A 20,934-nucleotide genomic window follows, 5' to 3' on the forward strand; every position below is an offset into this window, starting at 1 on the left:
ATGACAGAGGCTCTGAGGTTGTTGGCAAAAGAAAGGGGTGGGGGTCTGCCTTCAGTTTGTGCATGTGTATGAATAGGAGTCTGCCTGGGGGTGTATGTATGTGAATGCATGGGTGCCTGCCTATGTATGAGAATGAATGGGAGCCTGCCTGGGGGCCAGTGTGTGTGTGTGAGTGAGCCTGCTTGGGGTCTCTGTATGTGTGAGAATGCCTGGGTGTATGTGTTTGTGTGTATGTGAGGGAGCCAGTGAGAGTGTGTGTGTGTATGAGAGGATCCAGGTGAGTAAGAGCTTGTGTGTGTGGGGGGGGGGGGGGGGGGAGAGAGGGTCTTAGATCCTGAGAGAGTGTCAGTGCGAGAGAGAATGAGAGGTTATAGTGGGTATAAGAGCATGTATGTGTGTATGTGACAGTGTATGTGTGAAAGAGAATGGACATGTAAGTATGTGTGAGAGAGATAAAGTTTGTGCACTCCCCTAATCTCTTACTCCTTGACAGTTTCAGGGTGACTGGACATCAAGAGTTCCCAGGTATGGACAGCAGGGACTTTATTAAAATCCTTATTAGTTTTAATTATTTGGTGTTATTTGATATATGTGCTGTTTTGAAATATTTTATTGGTGCTTGGGAAATTTTTAAAAAACGTATATGTTTTTAATTAATTTAAATTATTCTATCAGTAGTTTTAAAATATTCTTTTATTACTATGGTTTTACTATTATAATTGATGCTTTATGTTTCTTGGTTTTGTTTTATGAGGAATGGTGGTTCTGTTTTTCCATTGTTACACACAGAATCTGGCTTCTTGGGGTTTCTATTTCAGATTTTGTCTAATTTATGATCCTTTATTCTGTATTTGGTGAGGGTCTGTCTCTGCTCTGTGCGTGTGACCATGATGAGAGATTCTGCTAGTGTGTAGTGTCTGTATAGGGATTTATAGCAATCAGGTTTGTTTCCTTATCAGATGATGTATTGGCATTCTGGGACCCAGTGAAATATTTACAGTGCTGCTTTTTCACAGGTAGGGTTATTGTTGTTTGAATCCTTGGTGTTACTACTGTTACATTACAATAGGTTTGCTGCATAGATTTTGAGTGTCTTTTTAGCTGGGTTTTCTGTTAATTCACAACGTGTTTGGCAGTGGAAGGTGTTTGTGCTACTATTACTGTGAGGTGACACCAGAATTTGAAAGTATCTTTTTGTATGATGAACTGTGAGGGAAACATCCAAGCTCCATTGTTGGGGGAATTTCTGTGGATGCACAGTGTGCTCCAGAACTGGAGGTGCAGATTTATATTGACATTGTTTTCTTTCCTGTATACATTCCAGACCTTCTCTCATAGCCATATAGAATTAGCTGGACGGGGCTATCAAATAATTTTAATAGTAGTTTTACTAGAAGGGTGAAACTAGCCAGCTTTTAAAAATTATGCAGAAGACCCTTTGGACTTTCTTATTAAGATCTTTTTTTATGCCAATTTTAAAGCAGGGGGCCCATGCTATGGAAGTGGGTGAGATGAGGAAATGTCATTTTGGCGATCTCACCCTCCCCCCCATTCTTCTATTTAGAGACGCCATTGATTTTCTGTGGCCTTAAGCACTAGTACAAGAAGGATTGGGGGGGGGGGGGTGCTGGAGAGGCACACAAATGCATTGGCCCCCGGGCATCGGAGACCCTTGATACGCCACTGTTGAGGGTCCTTAGTACCAGCACTTTTTTTTCCCTTTGCGTCAGTCCCTGGGAAGTAGCAAGAGCAGAAGGGGCTGAATTACGGAGCAGAGCAGCTCTTTTCTGCTTATTCTGTCTGCTCCAGCAGGAAGCAGAGGTCTGTTCTCTGCAGGGCCCTAGCCAACACAGTCGGGGCACCAGTCCTATTTTCCGTCATCAGGGATAATAGAGAACAGTACCAGAAGCTGGTAGCTGTCCATATTCTTAATCATTCTGTATACTGTCATTTTAATTGCGGTTATTGGCACTAGAATATTTTTTTTTCATCAATTTTCTCCTTTAACCATTTTATGTATTACTTTGGAAAAACATGTGCAAATTTTGTCACGACAATAAAGCTTCCTGAATCTAAATCTGAGAAAAACACCAGTGGGGAAGTGATAGGAGAAAAGCATCAGTGGGGGAGGGAGAGGAGCGAAAGCGAGAAAACATCAGGGGTGCTCCCCTCTCTCTCGACCTCCTTCCCCCCACCTGTGCTTTTCTCATGCCATGGCAGTGGCAGAGGAGGCAGCAGCAGGAAAAAAGCCGCTGCTCTTATGCCTCCTGCTGGCGGAAGGGAGGAAGAGAAGGGGGAAGGATTAGGCCTTGACTCAACCCTGCAGCCAGTTACAGGAAGAGGTGGGACAGTAGCCCTGGTTTCCCCTCTTCTCTATGCCACCCCCCCCCCCCCCCCCCCCAACAAAGGACAGACTGGCATCTAGGTACAGGCACCTTCCTTTCTAGAAAAAAAGCACAGCAAAGATACCTCCAAACCTAGGATAGGATGGTCACCAGCATCTGTCTGTTCAGATATTCATGCCTGTAAAGTTATTTTGGTTTTTTGTATTTCTAAGAGCACTTGAGGAACTAGCTTCTCTTTTTAAAGCACTGTCTTTTCTCTGCTCCTGTGAGATAATAAGGAAGTAATTTCAGAGTGAATACATTTAAAACAAAAAAAAAAGCATTAGAGTTACCCATTTCTCTCCCCATGAAACCTAAGAACAATGAAATTTATGTTGCTTTCTCTAATCGTACCTCCAATTTAAACCTCAGTGAATAATAATCATTTGCAATGTTAATGAGATGAGTTGGTTCACCTTTCCAGACCTCCCATGAGCAAACCACTTGATTTGTATTAAGGCTAGCTCTGCTCTCCTGGAGACCCCCGTTACTACTGCCCTAGAACAAGACTTCTTACCCCACAGCAGTCTAAACAGGTTGACAATGCAGTGGCAGGTTTGGCACCTTCTGGACCCCCCACCCTCCCTCACCTCTTCCTGAAAGCTATGGCAGCTGCCAAGATGGACTGCCCTGCGCTGCAGTTTCATGGTCTCTCTCTGTGGGGGAGGGAGAGGGGTTAGAAAGAATCAGCAAATTGTTCCTTCATTTACTTAGCAGGCAGCTGGCTGGAATCCTTCTGGTATTTCCCAGCATCCATGATAATTGGCTCATCTGTAGCCTTTCTGCTGTGCTTCCCTATTGAGAAGATTAAGCAAAATTGTACTTTTCCCCATACAAAACCGGCACTGCAATCCCAGCCATTCGATAAATCACACCACCCCCTGACCACCCCTTCATTTTCATCCATCTGTGTGAAGCTGCAGCAGGTCTTGCATTATCTGGAGGTGTTAAGAATGTCACCAGATTCCTCTCACCTTCTGCTACTCAATACAGTGGGTGGTTCATCCTATAACGGCTAATCAGCACAGAGAGAATACAGTCTCCATATTGCTGGTGTTAGCCGTTATGTGCAAGAAGCATATATATATATATATATGGTTATAGATCTCTTTCCAAGCAGTACACAGGCCTCCATTCAGAAATTACATAAGTAAGGGCTCCATGAATTTCTACAGGCAGCAGGACTGTAGCCCTAGTAAACTCAGCTGCTTGCTCCTCATTCCTGTGAATTAGATTAGTCATTACCACAGGATGAGGACAGAGAGAAATGAAGAAATGGCACACAAACCCAAATCCACAGTAGTAAATTCACACTATGGGCAGACAACTACCGTATGTGTATGTATAGCCCCACCCCTTTGGCTGGGGTCACTTTCCCAGCCCTGGAGCGCATTGGTTTCACTCCTTTTCTCCCCAGACCCTGGTCAGAACTCCCTTCTGGAAACTATTGTAACCCCAACACTGTTGTAAGTCCAACACGGGTGAGGCCATGAAGTTATTTATTCTCTTCGGGGCAGGAACCTTGACTTGCTCTTGTACGTCCTTTACTTCCCAAGGTGTGGACTCTCTGGACTGGGGGAAGAAAGGAGTCATCCCAGGTCCCGATGTGACGGGTGGTTTTCTTACACATTCCCTTGTGCTTCCCCTGGGGAGGATGTTGGTCCCTGATATGAGTGCAGCGAGTGCAGAAATAAATACTCTGGAGCTACTTGGTTAGTGTCCAAAATAAAAGTCTTTACTGAATTTAAGACCAGAATTGTTCCATGCAGTATGTCACTGTCAACCCCTTGACGGTATGGAGGGCAGGCCTTCCCTATCCCTGGGCGTCCCAGACACAGGTTTCCCCAGTCCCTGAATTCAGGAAAGCCCAGGTGTCTCACAAGGCTTCTACCATGGAAAATCTCAAAACCCTCAAAACAACCCGAGTAAGTAAACTGGAAGGAAAACCCTCCCAACCCTGTTCCATGATCAGTGTAGTCCTTGTCCTGGTTTGTCTTGACTTGTCCTACTCTGTCTCGACCCAGTCCCTGTTCCAGTTCCACGCTTACCTTCATCCTGTTCCTGTGTTCCAGTACAACCCTTACCTATACTCAGTTCCAGAGTTCCAGTTCCACGTTTACCTTCATCCTGTTCCTGTGTTCCAGTACCACCCTTACCTATACTCAGTTCCAGTTCCACACTTACCTTCATCCTGTTCCTGTGTTCCAGTACCACCCTTATCTATAATCAGTTCCAGAGTTCCAGTTCCACGTTTACCTTCATCCTGTTCCTGTGTTCCAGTACCACCCTTACCTATACTCAGTTCCAGTTCCACACTTACCTTCATCCTGTTCCTGTGTTCCAGTACCACCCTTATCTATAATCAGTTCCAGAGTTCCAGGTCCACATTTACCTGCATCCTGTTCCTGTGTTCCAGTACCACCCTTACCTATAATCAGTTCCAGAGTTCCAGTTCCACGTTTACCTGCATCCTGTTCCTGTGTTCCAGTACCACCCTTTCCTATACTCAGTTCCAGAGTCCCAGTTCCACGCTTACCTTCATCCAGTTTCATGTTTACCTGCATTCAGCTCCAGCTTTCTAGAGCTCCAGTTCAATTTGTACTTTGCTCCAGAGCTCCAATCCAGTCTGCACTCTGTGCCAGAGCTTTAGTCCAGTCTGCATTTCTTTCCTGAGCGCCAGCTCAGTCTGCACTTGTTGTTAGCTCCAGCCTCACCGGACCACACACACCTACTTCCAGCCTATATATATATATATATCATAACTGGGGGTATGGTACTGTGAGTCAAACCATGATAGGATGAGACGTAAAGCAAGCATGGTTCACCTGCTTCATGATCTGGAGCCATATATCCCAATCACAGACTCACTACCTAAAGCCATTAAAACATGGGAAACCTCACTTGCAGCCATCAGTAATTTCCTCTCCAGTCTCAACCTGGCACTCAACACTGCAAAAACAGAAACCTTAATAATAACTCATCCACTTAGCCAACTCATCCCCAACCAACGAAAAAATCCCCCTAACACAAGCCTTACACTTCAACTTCCTCAAAACTCAATCACTACATCTCAACACACAAGAAATCTAGGAATCATCATAGACGATCAACTCAATCACAAAAATTTCATTAAGAACTCTCTCAAGGAATGCTACTTCAAGCTACAAACACTAAAAAAATTGAAACCACTCTTACATTTTAACGATTTCCGGACAATACTCCAGTCCACAATTTTCACAAAAATAGATTACTGCAACTCACTACTTCTTGGCCTTCCAAAAAACACCATCGCACCCCTCCAGCTGCTGCAGAACGCAGTTGCACGCATCCTCACCAACACGCGCAGGAGCGAACACATAACCCCAATCCTCAAAGAACTACATTGGTTACCGATCCAACAGTGCATACATTACAAAACCCTCACCAAAATATATAAATCCTTACACAACCCAGATATGAAGTGGTCACACAGCACCTTCTCCTTCCGCAAGACAAACAGACCTACTCGATCACACTATCTAGCAACCTTAAACATTCCCACACCCAGGCTCACCCATTACAACACCACCAGGGAACATGCCCTTTCGATTGCAGCCCAACACTCTGGAACTCCATGCCCACTAACATTCGCCAAGAACCCTGCCTACAAAAATTTAAAAAAAAACTAAAAACCTGGCTCTTCACACAAGCATACTCATAATTTCAAGAATTCTACACCGCAGCCTACAACAATACTTCATACACCACCATCGCACTGCCCCACATGTACGCACGCCCACCACACATACCCTACCAACTCAACACAAAATAGCTCCCATAGGTTAATCTATTAAAAATACTCCAGCCCTTACACACAATGGTATTATTTCTGACTAAATTGATATCTAATTTGAGATTAAATCAAATATCTACACACATGTCATTGCAATGCAATGCCTATTGATAAATACACTAAGTGGTACTCTACACATAATTAAATATAATCTGCTTAGCAGGATCTACCAAACTGATCCTGGTAAACTGTTGAAATGTTATTATAGTTATGCCTTAAAACTGTTGAAATGTCATTATAGTTATGCTGTAAAAAAATTGTAAGATAAGTTATACTGTAAAGCACTGTTGCCAGCTACATGTTGTCTGTAAACTGTTAAAATGTCATTATAGTTACCCTGTAAAATTGTTACATTGGTTACACTGTAAAGCACTGTTGCTGACCCCATGTTACCTGTAAACCGATCTGATGTCCAACAACGAAGGTCGGTATAGAAAAACCTTAAATAAATAAATAAATAAATAAATAAATAAATAAATAAATATCCCTGCATCTAGTCCTGGATCAAATACTGGATCTCTGTGTCACTAAATCCATTTATATCTTCTTATACTGTTATTTGGTAAAAATAATATTATTTCTTCTTCTCTATTCCCTTTTAGTGTTGTAATACAGTATCCATCTACCTCCTAGAGCTGAATGTTCATATACTTATGAAGAGGCTATTGTGTGACTACAAAACAGGTTAATACATATTGCAAGGTAAAAAGTGCATTACGAATGTGAACCATTATTACCTCTTTGCTAAAAGAAATAATTCAGGCACTCATGTAGTATAAATGTTTTAATTTTATTTAAACTATTGATAACCAGAAAAGATTATTCTGCATCTGTGCTCTTCTTAGTAAGTGCTTTCATCAAAGGCAGAAAAATGGAGAAATCTCTCTCCGACTGGGGGCTGTTTGCAGGAAGGTGTGGGCTAAAGGCTTTGTTAAGTGCTGCAGTTCATTTCTGCATAAAAAAGAGTTACTAAACTTCATGCTCGTAGCTGCATTCACCTTCAAGAGATTCTATTGATTTTCATTCTTGAGTTCTTGATACTCTGAGCCGTCTTTGTGATCATGGACACTGATAAACCACCCCATCGCCAACCATCTCCACCCCTCTCCTCCTGCACACTGGTTCCCTGTCTCACTGTTCTGTCTTCAGATAGGTACTGCAAGGTGTACACAGTGACATCGAGCCTGCAGCTAAAGCTGCAGTTGTGTGTATTGTGTGTCTGCTTTCTAGAGGAGACATGCTCAGCTCTTCACTGCTGCCAGTCCAGCCTTGGGACACATTGAAAGTACACATGCTTTACTGCACTTCTGGTGCTGTTCTCTGGGGCACAGCTTTAATCTCATAGACCCAACTCTCTTCAAATGGGGCCTATAATGTTAGATATTAATTTAAAGACCAGGAGGTACTGCTCTTTTGTTGTAGGAGTACCTCTGCAGTCTAATACATCAACTTGTGCAAGCCTGACCTTTTAAGTATCCTTTGAAAGTTCCATTCAGCCTTTCATCCATGCAAGACAAAATTAATAACTGGGTAACAATGATTTTATAAGCTGCATGCATGCAGATAAACACATTAGGGTGAATTTCAAAACATTTAAGTGTGTAAAATTAGCATATTCACGCATAAGAAGCTTGTACTCACGAACATAGCATTTTAAAAGTATCAATCTGGGGAGGGGCCATGAGCAACACTCACAAGTTGCTATTTTATAACAGACTTAGGTGAATATATTTATCAACTTATTTGCGTAATTTACGCCTGCTAATTATCTTGTGCAATTGATATCAGATTTGTCTAATTTTTGCTATTGGTTGGATGAGAGGTTCGGGTGAACTGAGGGGAATTCAAAGTGAAGAACAGGGAAGGTCCTGATGACCTGGAGAACTGTGTGAACTGGTGGAGGTTTTGGCAACTGGTGATTTCAATAACGCGTGTATGTTTTCAAATATACCAACTTCCACACATAAACAGGGGTATATGCGAGCAAGTTGTGATTTTTTTTTTTTTTTTGCATGGAAAATAATCACGCATTTATTTTTAAAATAGGTAGGAAAAGTATGCACTTTTAATGCATTGCAGGTATTCGCACGTAACCGTACTTACATGCGTATGTTTTGGGGTAATAGGATTGCCAACTGCCTAGTTTTGAACCGGACAGTCCGGTTTTCTTTTGACCTATCCAGTGTCCAGTCAGACCAGACACTGAAAATCTGTCTCCTGCAGCAGGCAGCTCCTTTCCCCTACGATATTGTTTACAGACTGGGGGGGGAGCTAGGCAGAATGAGCAGCAAGAAAGTGGAGCTGCAGCCCAGCCCTATCTCGTCTCCCCATGCTGTGATTGGCTGCTGTGGGGAGCGGGGGTGGGACCTCACTTGAGCACTCTCTTTAGCAGCTGCTATGCGGCTCTTCCCCCACCTCCTCTCTCTATTATGATTGGTTGCTGTGGAGAATGGGTGTGGGATCTCATCTGAGCACTCTCCTTAGCAGCTATCCTGTGGCTCTTCCCCCACTTCCTCTCTCCACTGTGTCTGAAAGCTGTGTCAAGAGGGGATGGGGAAACAGCTCAGTCTTTCCATCCTCCAGGATGCTGTAGCAGTGCTTCCTGCATATCTCAGGTATGCCTCAGAGGAGAGAAAGATGCACAGAGGAGGCAAAAAGGAAGGGATGGGAGAGAAAAATAAGAGGTATAGGGAATGGTGAAAGGAGGGGGGAGACACAGGCTGGATGAAAGAGATAGAGGAGACACATGGAAGAAAGGTTGGGGAAAGAGGAGGCAGAATGAATGAAAGAGGGATAGAAACAGAGGAGGACACAGGACTTGGAGGGACAGAGACACAGAGGATGGCACAGGGGATGGCGGAGGGAGTCAATAGGGGCATAGGGGCTAAGGATGGAAAGAGTCAGAAGGGCACTGAAGATGAGGGGAGAGAGAGGGGGCACAGGGCCAGGAAAAGCATGAAAAAGAGACATGGGAGGGCATGGGAGATAGGAGGGAGAGAGATGAGGGACAGCAGGAGGGGAAAGATACAGTTGAGGCACAAGGAACAGAGGGAAAAGAGAGGAGACAGAAGCAGGGGACACATATATGCAAATTTATGCTAATGTCAGAAAGGAATGGGGCACCCCCTCCTCCCAGCCCTCAAGGCCCAGTCATGGAAAAGTTGGTAACTCTATGGGGTAGACATACGCGTATTTTATAATCTACATGTATCTCATACATGCAAGTTATAAAATACTAATACACTAAAAAAGTCTAGCTCAAATGTAAAGAGATTGTATAAGGTCAAACTGGGGAAACCTCATACAGTGCCAATACTAGGCTAAATGGAAATGCCTATATGGCTACTTGATTTGAAATTCTAACTCCAACAATTTGGTTGTTAGAATGCATATATAATCATTGGTAACCCCAGAAAGACAAGATGCTTGGTCGATTATTCCATTGGGCTATCTTGACAATCCAGTGCAAGTCCACTGTTGTGGGAGTCAGTGATGGTATACAAACAAAGAATGTTATACCAATCAAAACTCACAGTTATGACGCCAAGGTGCTGTATAAGAAACTTCATGTGGTAAGTGTCACGATCCCATAGTAGGGATCGTGACACGTACCGCATGAAATTTCTTATACAGCATACTGCAAATATTAAGTTGGATGTTATCTTTTCCCAACTTAATATTTGCAGGAGGAACATTATTAGATATAAAGCTCAGTAGCAGAATTTCTGTTTTCTTTTTGTTTAATTTTAGACGGTTATGAGCCATGCTAAGGTGATATACCTGGGCATGGCAGGTAGACATCATGGGAGCAAGATCCCTAAGGTGGTATATTAGTGGCAGCAAGACTTCCAAGGTACTTTCAGTTGTCTTGCCACTCACATGGAAATTCTGGAAAGTCCAGCAAAGGTAGATCGATTTTCAAAAACACCAACCTTTCCATCAAGTCTGGTACCAACCTGGAACGATGAGGGCTTACGTCTATTGCCATCAAGAAGACACATTCACTGGGCATGCTAGTTGGTGGGCATGAAAGATAGTGTTGATCCACCTTGGCTAGGTCTGGATAGACTACTAGGATTTGTGACTTGTGTGACAAATATGCTAGCACATTTGTGTTTATGTCTTCAGTAAGCTCTGTGATTCAGCACATCACAGAAATTTTTCTTGAGCCGAGAGTCTCTCTGCCAGCTGCTTTAACTATGGCCTATGTCAAAAGAGAAGGTCCTATGTGGGCAACTTCGCTTTGACGTATTGAAGACAAGCTAACAGAGTGACACACATGCCTGCACTATTTTCTGGAATGGTCACTCTTTCCTGCACTACATCTCCACTATGCCTCTGCTTCTGGTGCTCCTATTCACATATCCTACCTACTAGTATCTCCTTCATGTATGTGAGACACTGGGACTTGGGGGTGAGACTCAGTTTTACCCATGGATCACAATGTGTGGCAAGCATGTATGCATTTTCTGTGTCAGAGGATTCAGTTTCTCTTGTACCTGCTACTGCAAGGAGTCTACAAACAGCAACAACTCTGCTTTCATTTCCTCTTTCATATGGAAAACCTGTATTTTTTTTCTCCAGAATATTTACTATAGGGTTGACCATGCCCAGGGTGGTGCTTCTGGAATTCAGATCCTCTGTGACATCCTTGAAGTGCTTCAGGATTTCTATCAGATGCCTCATCACTATCTAATTTTGATGCCCCATAGGGAAATCCACACCTATCTCTGTTTCCAGAGAAAGATCATGAAGGGGTATCTGCTTCTCCACTAACCTCTGCAGCATTCTATAAGTGGAATTCCAGCGAGTGCCAACATCTTGAATCAGAAACTTGTGAGGCATCCTGAATTCTTCTTGATTCTCACAGAGAAGCTGACTCCCCTTCATGCTTTGATGAAAATGCCCCACTGTTTTCCTGCACCTCTCTATTAAATCCTTCAGGAATAGATTCCCATGGTACTTGGGCCTCAGCCCTAGGGTATCCCTACAAGGTACAGCAAGAGTGAGAAGCAAAGGATACCCTGAAAGCCCCCCATTTTCCATTGCCCTGATAATATTTTCCCAATTGTCTGTGACAAAGAAACCTGCATGAAGACTCCTTTCTCTCCGGTCTAACTGCCAACCCTCCAGCATCTTTCTTATTGTTGATAGAGCCCTTCTGTACCCTGATACTTTGTCCCTGCTAATGTTCCTGCCTGCCCCTGCCTCATCCAGGTCCTACCAGTGTACTGTTAGGGAGAGGTATGCGTGCATAGCATTTGTGCTGGTCCAGATATCACTGGTATAATGCATGATACTTTCTTTCTGCTTTAGCCAGCTGAACTTTTATGTGACTAGAGGACTGGTTGAACAGGGTGGGGATCACCTGCCTACTAAATGTAGCCCTGGTGGCACTTTGTAATCGGAGCCTAACACATGCAGCAGATGCCTAAAGCCCACATTCTCCACTACCTGCAAGGTCTCGTCATCCAAGGCAATCATTTTCCTGATACTCCTCATTACTACTTTCAATGCTGCTTGCCTCTTGCTCTGAGACAGTGAAAACAGAACACTACCCCATTTCCTCTATGACGAGTTTCTACTGTGGACAAATGGCAGGGGGCTGGTGAAAGGAGCTGTGAAAACAGCTTGGAGAAAAGTCTTCCCCTTTTCAACCCCCTTTCCTCTGGCTTTTACTTTGAGTGATGGAAGGAGTTCCCTGGCTAGTACTGCCCTTCCCCCCCTGATGCCAATTCTAGTGGGTGCTGCTTCTGCAGGTGATGCTGCATACCAGTGTTTGTCAATACCTCACTTGCTTCCCTAGACTGATAGTCTTACTGCACTGAATACACTGAGCAAGACACAGGTCTTCTTTCATTTTAAAGTGCCTCCAGATCAGGGATATCTTCTGCAATATCTTCTCTGCATCCTTGGGGCCTGATGCTGGCACTGGAGTTGATGTTGAGGGTAGACCCTAAGGAAAAATGCAAGGGGTTCACTCACACTCTCTACCTGTGCTGCCTGATCTTCCTGGGGGTTGCTGTCATCATTAACATCTATCTCCCCCATCACCAAACTGGAGGCCAAAACACTACTGACTAAACCTCCCAAATTTTCTTTAGCTACTAGTTCTTCAATTTCTGATTCAGGGAATCCCAGACAAGATTCTGCCTCAGAAACAACTATTGAAAATACTCCCTCCATTGCTTCAGAAGCAGTAAGGAGTGTGCTGTTGGTTCTGACTGTTGTACTTCTGCTACCTCAATCCATGAGCCTGCCAGCCTTCTGCTCCATAACAAGAGGGAGAGGAACAGGCAGCAGTGGCAAATGCTCTCCAAATTTCATTTGCTTCTGCCTTGGGCTGCCTTCTATTCCTGCCATTCTGTATCTAAAAAAACTCTTTTCAGTTTAGGGGAAGGACTAACTTTTTTTCTCACTGGTGCTATTACTAGGTACTATTACTATTTGCTATTACTAGCAAATCCTCTCTGTTGCCATTCCTTGTTCTGCTGTATCCTCTCAATGGCATGATGAAATTTGAAGTGCCTACTGGGGGTTTGGATATCAAAAAGGAATTTATTTATTGATATTGTACCATTCTACAGTGTATAGAAATTCTCTCTCTCTTTCTTTCTCTCTCTCTCTCTCTCACACACACACACTTTATATCACAGTGAGTGAGACCACTGCAGCAGAGAAAATTATAAACAGCCCTTTATCAGTGCCAAATCCAACTTTTTAAACAGTTGTGGATCATGCTCTGCATACTTTAGAAAGCAATCAAAATTTGAAAATAACCCCAATATAGACCATGTTTCACTGAATAAACAACTTCATCAGGGGAATCACAAATGCTACCTACAAGAAAAATAAAAGCACGATCAAAAAAGACAAAAAAATAAGAAACAATACATAATTAAAAAAACTGGAAAATTCACAAAAATACCCCAATAGCATCAGACACACAAACCTCACATTTTTGCATAGATGTATGAAATAAAACCCCATTCAATCATAGAATTAAGACCATATAAGGCGGTGAAATTCAGCCTAAAAATCCCACAGCAGACAAGCATTGATGTTACCACCATGTAAGTCAACTTTAAATTCTTGCCAAACAAAAGAATGTAGTTGATCACTCAAATGCTCTGTAGCAATCCAATGTTGTATAAGAGGTGCTTCTACATGCAGGGTACTAATACTACATCTGTGTTCAATAATGCAAACCTTCAAAATATGAATAGTTTTTCCAACATATATGAAAGAGCAAGGTCACTGAATTTTGTATATATATACTGTTAAACACAAATTTGATATAGTGACTGTTTTGCTTTTTTGGTTAGTTGAATTGTGGATTTTCCCTGGGGGGTGCTAGACTTGTACATTATGATGCAATATTTTTACAAAGTGTTTATGCATTATTTGTGAATTTATTGATGAAATTGTTCAAAGATTGTTTTTCTATATTTTTGTGTTTTTGAATTTGGTATATTGATTTACTTTTAATTAAATGTGAATTGATGAATTTTGTGTTTACTTATCACTGCTTTTTTTGTTATGCATATTATACTTTCATGTGCAAGACTGAAACAGGAAGCATCTCCCAACAAGAAGGAGAACAGGAAGTAAGATGAACAAGAGGCAGTGGGTTATTTTTTTATTTCTTGCTAAAGAAAGGTCATTTGCTACTTTAGGAAAAAGGCAAGGCTGGCTTAGCTATTAGGTGAACTCAGCTGTTGCTTAGGGCAGTGGTTCTCATTCTAGACCTTAGGACACACCCAGCCAGTCTGGTTTTCAAAATATCCACAATGCATAAGCATGAGGTATATGTGCATGCAGTGCCTCCATTGCATGCACTTCTATCTCGTGCATGTTCATTGTAGGGATGTGCAGCAGGGACGGATTTGTCCCATTCGGTATTCGTATTCGTGGGGAGCCAAATCTGTTGCATCCATTCTCGGGGGACCCCGATTCATTCATTAGTTGCGTATGTATTTGTTTCCCCCCACAAAAAACCCATCCCAACCCTTTAAATTGAATTAACTACAACCCCCCACCCTCCTGACCCACCCAAGACTTACCAAAATTCTCTGGTGGTCCAGTGGGGGTCCTGGCGCGATCTCCTGCACTCGGGCTGTCAGCTGCCGGTATTCAAAATAGCGCTGATAGCCTTTACCCTCACTATGTCACAGGGGCTACCGGTGCCATTGGTCGGCCCCTGTCACATGGTAGGAGCAATGGACGGCCGGTGCCATCTTGTGCTCCTACCATGTGACAGGGGCCGACCAATGGCACCGGTAGCCCCTGTGACATAGTAAGGGGAAAGGCTAACGGCACCATTTTGAATATTGGCAGCCGACGGCCCGAGTGCAGGAGATCACTCCAGGACCCCCGCTGGACCAACAGGGACCTTTGGCAAGTCTATGTCACAGGGCTACTGGTGCCATTGGTTGGTCCCTGTGACATAGTGAGAGCAAAGGCTATCAGCGCCATTTTGAATACCGGCAGCCAACAGCCCAAGTGCAGGAGATCGCTCCAGGACCTCCGCTGGACCATCAGGGACTTTTGGTAAGTCTTGGGGGGTCAGGAGGGTGGGGCGTTTATTCGTTAGATATGTTGTATTCGTGGGGGTTCGCCATACGTTTCGTGACCCCACGAATACAACGAATAGTGACATATACGTTGCGGATTGCCAATACATCGAAAACGAATGCACACCCCTAGTTCATTGTGTATATACTGAAAACCTGACTGGCTGGGTGTGTTTAGGTTGAGAACCACTGACCCAGGGGACCAACTTTATGAGTTGGGGGGGCAGTATTGACATACATGCTGAGACTGTGATGATCAAACACCAAGGTTACCTTCTACCTCTGCCACCCTCTTTTCCCTCCCCATAGGGCCTACATGGAGCTGAAGAAACAAAGCGCTTCTACTGCTGTGTCCAGATAAGACCGGCACAGGGCCAAAGCAACAAAAAGCTGATGCCTCTGCCCCCTGAACACCTCTCTTCCTCCTGGTAGGGCCTGCTTAGGACAAAAGAAACAAATAGCCATGGTCTGCTGTTGCCACTGTATCCTGCCCCCTCCTCCTTTCCTATAGGGCCTGTATAGAGCTGAAGCGAAAAGGAATTTGTCAATCACGGCCACTGTCACCCACCCACTCCCTCTCAATAGAGTCTGTGGGTGGGTGAGTGGAGGGGGGGGGGCGCAAACTGAAGGTTTGCTTAGGGCACATGACACTCTTGCACTGGTCCTGGAAAAAGGGTTTGCAGACTCCTTGGGCAGAGCAAAGGACAATAATTTCTTGGAACAATTTTCCAGATAAAGGTCAAAAAGTGGTGCTAAATGTTTTGGGGTAATGTCAAGTATTATATTTTCTTTCCTTCTAGTCAGTGAAAATAGCCCATCCAGTATGAAAAATAAACATGTTTACCAAGAGAGAACAGACTCACTGCTGGAATCAAGAAGGGCACAGAATGCTCTGCAGAGATCCGTTCTAATGCTGTGCAGGCAGCGTGGATGATGCCAAGCAATTATTAATAGCAGTTATATTGTTAATAATAATTGGGTTTCTCATATACTGCCTGATAATCGGAAAGAGGAACTAAGAAGAGCTTTATAATCAAAATTAGCTTTTGGAAAAATATACAGGCAGCCAGCCACCTGTCGACGTCGATTTATAACCCATCTCTCTTAGCAATCGTGCTCTGTACAAAAGCCTCAGAAGAGAGTCGGAAACAGACCATTTTTTGTTGTCTAGTAGTGACAAGAAAGGCTGAGGCAGAGACTAATAAAGTAAATTCGACCACCAGTGTCATATCAGCAGAGGGAGGCGGGGTTAGAGCCAATTACACGTAAAAGTGCCTTGATCCACTGAAACCAAGGATAGAAACAAGTTCAAAGCCATTTCGATTTAAATGTACGGCAGCAGTATTTATCTAAAAGCAATGCTTTCTCAGGTCAACATTCAGGAGCCCTGGGTGATTCTTCAAACCTCTCAGTGTAGCTTCTTGTTTCACATCACAGAATTGTTTTGTTTTGTGGTGTTTGTTTTTGTGTTTTATTACATTTCAGAGCTGGGTTAATTAATCTGCCAGTGTAACCTAGAAGCCAGGTCCAGCAGCCTCCTTCTATTGCAAAATAGCATGCACTAAAAACCAAAATGAAATGAAAGAACCCCCCACCCCAAACAAAACACACACACACATCCCCCTCTACTATGGAAATAAATAAAAAGCCTGCACACCTCTCCTCACCCTGGGGAACACAGAAATTGTCAGATGGGAGAGAGGTAACTGGGTTTCCAGAAGAATGAGCAAGAGACCCCGTATAATGTTCGACGCATCCTAATAGAGATGGATGATCAATTGGATCAAAGACAGTGCCGAGGCTAAGAAAACCAAGACAGAGTGCAGACCTCATGAAATACTTTCATGAAAGCAGTTTCAGAGCTTTATTTTAGTACATTTTAAGAGAAACAACTCCTCTTCCTCAGGATCTGAGTATGTCCCATTTTGTATCCAGCAGTGGGGGCACAAACTATGATGTGGGCTCATTCCCCATTTTCTGGAATGGGATTAACCGACAATGCTTTCTCCATTGTTTGGCATACAATGGATGTGCCCCAGATCTGAATCTGAAGACAATTTATTCAGCATGTTACCTTTTCTTTTTTTTAAAAACTAAAACTAGTATCCAGCTGGGACAAGACCTGCACCTGCATATTTAAAGGAGAACTTGTACGAGATGTACAAGTTCTCCTTTAAATATAAACAACAGACAAGTACATACAAAGAGTAATTATTAAAGCCATATCAGAGGGGAAAACACAAAACAGTACTTTATGTGCAGAAATGGCCGTTTACAAAATTGCCTGCCCAATATGTGGGTAAACTTGTGCACACAGGGCCCAAATATGAGCAGAGGCGCTCCCAGGAGTAGGGCTGGGGAGGGATTTGCACTTATATGCATAAGTTTGCATTTTCAAAATTATGCACATACATTTTCTTAGATGAATTCTGCACATAAATGAGCAGGTGTAAATGTGTGTGGGAAGCTTTGATGGGTTCATTTTAAAGTGAAAGTATGGATGTACTTTCCTTTTGAAATGGGTGTAAGTATGCCTTCAAATTTATGTGGGCTGATACAAAATTATCTCCAAAACGTTAATGCTTTCTGTGATGTGCCAGCAAGTATAAGAAATAGAGATATACATACAGGGGTGGAAAAATATTTAGAAAATTTGGGTACCAGTCAAAAAATTTTAGAAGCTAGGGAAATTTTTTTTTTTTTTACTTTTTCGGTTTTGCTTTTGTGTTTTGTTTTGGTTTTTTTTTGTTTGTTTCTATTGTGCTTAACTAGCTAGTCTTTTTATGTGTCTTCTTCTTACTTTTCTTTTTGAATTTCTTTGCTTACCTCTGGCTTTCTTCCTCCCTTCAACTGCTCTCCCCATTTCATTTTCTCCATGAGTTTCTACCCTACCTCCCTGTAGTCACTCTTTCCTCTCCAGGTTCTTCCTTTCAGCTGGTTTCTCATCCTTCCCCCACCCTCATCCTTCAGCTTCCCTTTCCCTCCCTTCAGCCCATATCCCATCCAGGGCCAGTGCAAGGGTATTAGGCGCCCTAGGTGAACCTTCTGCCTGCACCCCCCCCCCCCCCCCCAACCTGGTCCAGGCCCCGGCTCCAGCCCTGACCTCATTCACTCAGACAGGCCCCCACTCTTACACACACTTAGGTTCCTTGTCTCATTCACACACGCACCCTTACACAGGGTCCCTCCCTCTCTCTCACTAACACAATTGCACTATAGAAAACACACACAATCCCTCTCACTCACACACACACAAACAGCCTGCCGAGAGTCTACTTCTCTCAGCCACGAGTAGGATAGGCACTGCTCGAGGCCCGCTGAGTGTCTGCATTTCTCGGCCATGAGCAGGATGGGTGCTGCTCCGGGCCCGCCGAGTCTCTGCCACTCTCGGCCGCGAGCGAAATAGGCTCCTCTAACGGCCTTCCGAGTCTCTACTCCTCTCGGCTGTGAGTGGGATGGGCTCTGCTTGCAGCTCCACATGGCTGCTCTTTGCTGCTCCCTAATGGCTGGCGCCCTAGGCGACCACCTAGTTCACCCATTGGGACACACCGGCCCTGCTCCCACCCATTTTCTCAGTCCTCCTCCAGTCTCTTCCTTCCCCTCCAGTCACCATCACCCAGTCTCCAGATTCTTCCTTCCCTCCAGTTGCTGTCCTACTCTCCCTTTCCCTCCCCCCTCCAGGTTCTTCTCTTCCTCTAGCCACTCTCGCCACCATGCCTCTCAATGTTTATGCAGCTATTCAGCAGGGGGCAGCTTAGGCCACGGGGTTGCACCATGGCAGAACTGGCCACGATGGCAGTGGTGGCAGCAGGATCACAATAAGGCTCAGTGGTGGTACCATCTCTCCCAGGGCCAGACCAGCCCACAGCATCATTGTCTTTCTTTGGGTTTGATTTTTTCCAACCCTTATTACACAAATATGTGTACACACTTCATGTTACTGGTGGAGGAAACCTGCATTGTTATAACATACTATTATTGTAGATGATGGTAGATAAAGACCAATTAGCCCATCCAGTCTGCCCAGTATTTTTAATCTACCTTGCAAAGGATATATCTCAGCTGCTAGCTGCATACGCCTGATTGCTTGTGGGAGAATGCTTCTTATCTTACAGGTAGGTTTTAAAAGCGTAGTTTGCAAATAAACAGCCCGAATACACGCGTATGTGGGCTGCACGTCAAGAATAATGAGGCGGAAGAGGGGGCAGGGCATGGGTGCTCCGGGGCCAAGACTTACATGCATAACCAAGAATTTTGCATAGGCTGTTGGCATGTTACCCGCGTAACGTTACTGCTGGGCCTGATGAGGAGCAAGTCTGGAGATTTAGAGTTAAGACGTTCTCAAGTGTGGGGCTTATAGGACAAGGAACCAGAGAGAACCTGAACACCGGGGAGGGAGGGAGGGAGGGAGAGATAGAGTAGTAAGGTATGACCTCCAGAACTGAATACAGATGAGTCTCACTAGTGACCTATACAAAGGCAATATTACCTCCTTTTGCCAGTTGCTGAGACCTGTACTTTTATAACCAAGCTTTCCCAGTTGCTTTATTAAATTGAGTGGTTTCCTTCAGGCCATCTGAGACAAACACTCCTAGTTTTTTTTTCTTGTTTGACAGTTTCCTATTCTTGCCCTGCTAATTGATGAGCAAAAACTGGGAACTGTCAAACAAGAAAGAGATCTAGGAATAATCATTTCAGCTGACCTCAAGGTAATTGATATGTGGCTAATGGATTATTGTATCCCAAAAATCTCCCTGGTCATATGTTACTGGTATGATATGTGGTAACTCTTTAAATCTGCTTTGGGCTGTAGAATGCCTTTATTGTAATCTCTGGGGCTGTTTCTATAGGAATGTGCAAATTATGGAAAGCAATTCTAAAGTCTTGTGGAGAAGCTTTTTCAAGTGGCAGCACTCAGCACAAAAAAAGAATAAAATCCAAGCTTAACTTTCTCACATTCCATGCAAAAACAAATTGAATGCATTATTTAAACAATAAGAATTAGAACAGAATATGCATCGGAAATCTCAAGTGACTGACTTCTTTGCATGTGTTAAAATAATGATATTTTTCTCCAAATCATTTTTCATAACTAATCAAGGAATTTCTATAAGCAGTTTTACAAAGCTGAAAGCAAAAAAATGCATATAGGTACAGAACAGAGATAGAAAAATATGAGAAAAACAGATGCCGGCACGACAGAAGTTAAAAATAAAGAGGGTCAGCGATAGAAAGCAAAACCTACACCCTAACAGCTTAGAGAAATAACTGGAAAGATAGAGAGAACAAACAGAGGAGGGAAAGTGAAAGAAGAGACTGAGAGCAAAACATTACAAGACAGGAAAAATGCAGAAAAAATGTACAGCAAGGAAGTGTGTGGATTTATTAAGCAAACCTGGCTCTATAAGTCTCAGCACTGCAAATGATTATGGAATTTTCAGCTATGTGACATTAGAATCTCGTTCTACTTCCTCGACATTTATGCCTTCTTTCCTATTTATGGATGTGGATTTAATAACTCCTGCAAGTCTTCCTAGAATGTAAAGCATGTGGTGCTCCAGTTGGTTTGAAAGGCACTAAGTGAAACCAAATTCCAAAGGTGGGCAGTGTCTGCCAGTCAGACCTTGTCAGCGTTTTTATGAGCAGATATACGGTTATTAATAGGCACACACACACTAGTGAAAAGCTACAGGGCTCTGCAGAAATTTGTAACATTGCTTGGGCGAGTCTTTCTCAGTTAAAGCCATCCATAAAAGAAAGGCATTTTCAGATGAATTTTAAATGGAGTTACACGTAGCAATTTAAAAAAAAAAGCCATTTACGTGAGCAAAGTGTGCTTACATGAAAATATCCCATGGACAATTCTATAGCATATATTGTAGCAATCTTCAAAAGCCCACTTACACAGGTAAAGTGCATTTACAGGTATAAAACCCAATTTTAAGCATGTAAATGCTTTTTAAAATCAGGGCCTTAGTTTTCATTCTCTTCCTCATAGCCCCATCAGAGCAAACAGAGACGTTATCGTTAAAAAAAAAATCTCATAGCAGTAACTAGGATAGCATTGGGTACTGCACTCTCTTCCTGTGATATACTAATTATCTGGTGCAGTTCAAATACATCCAAAATGTGGGCATCTTCTCTA

General features: G+C 43.3%; 1 protein-coding gene across 1 annotated transcript in view; it reads right to left on the reverse strand.

Moving 5' to 3' along the window:
• Positions 1–20,934, reverse strand: part of CACNA1B (calcium voltage-gated channel subunit alpha1 B) — a 1,161,590-nt gene that overhangs the window by 796,620 nt on the left and 344,036 nt on the right. The window lies entirely within an intron of this gene.

This window comes from Rhinatrema bivittatum, chromosome 8 (assembly GCF_901001135.1).
Source record: "Rhinatrema bivittatum chromosome 8, aRhiBiv1.1, whole genome shotgun sequence".
In the NCBI taxonomy this organism is placed as follows: domain Eukaryota; kingdom Metazoa; phylum Chordata; class Amphibia; order Gymnophiona; family Rhinatrematidae; genus Rhinatrema; species Rhinatrema bivittatum.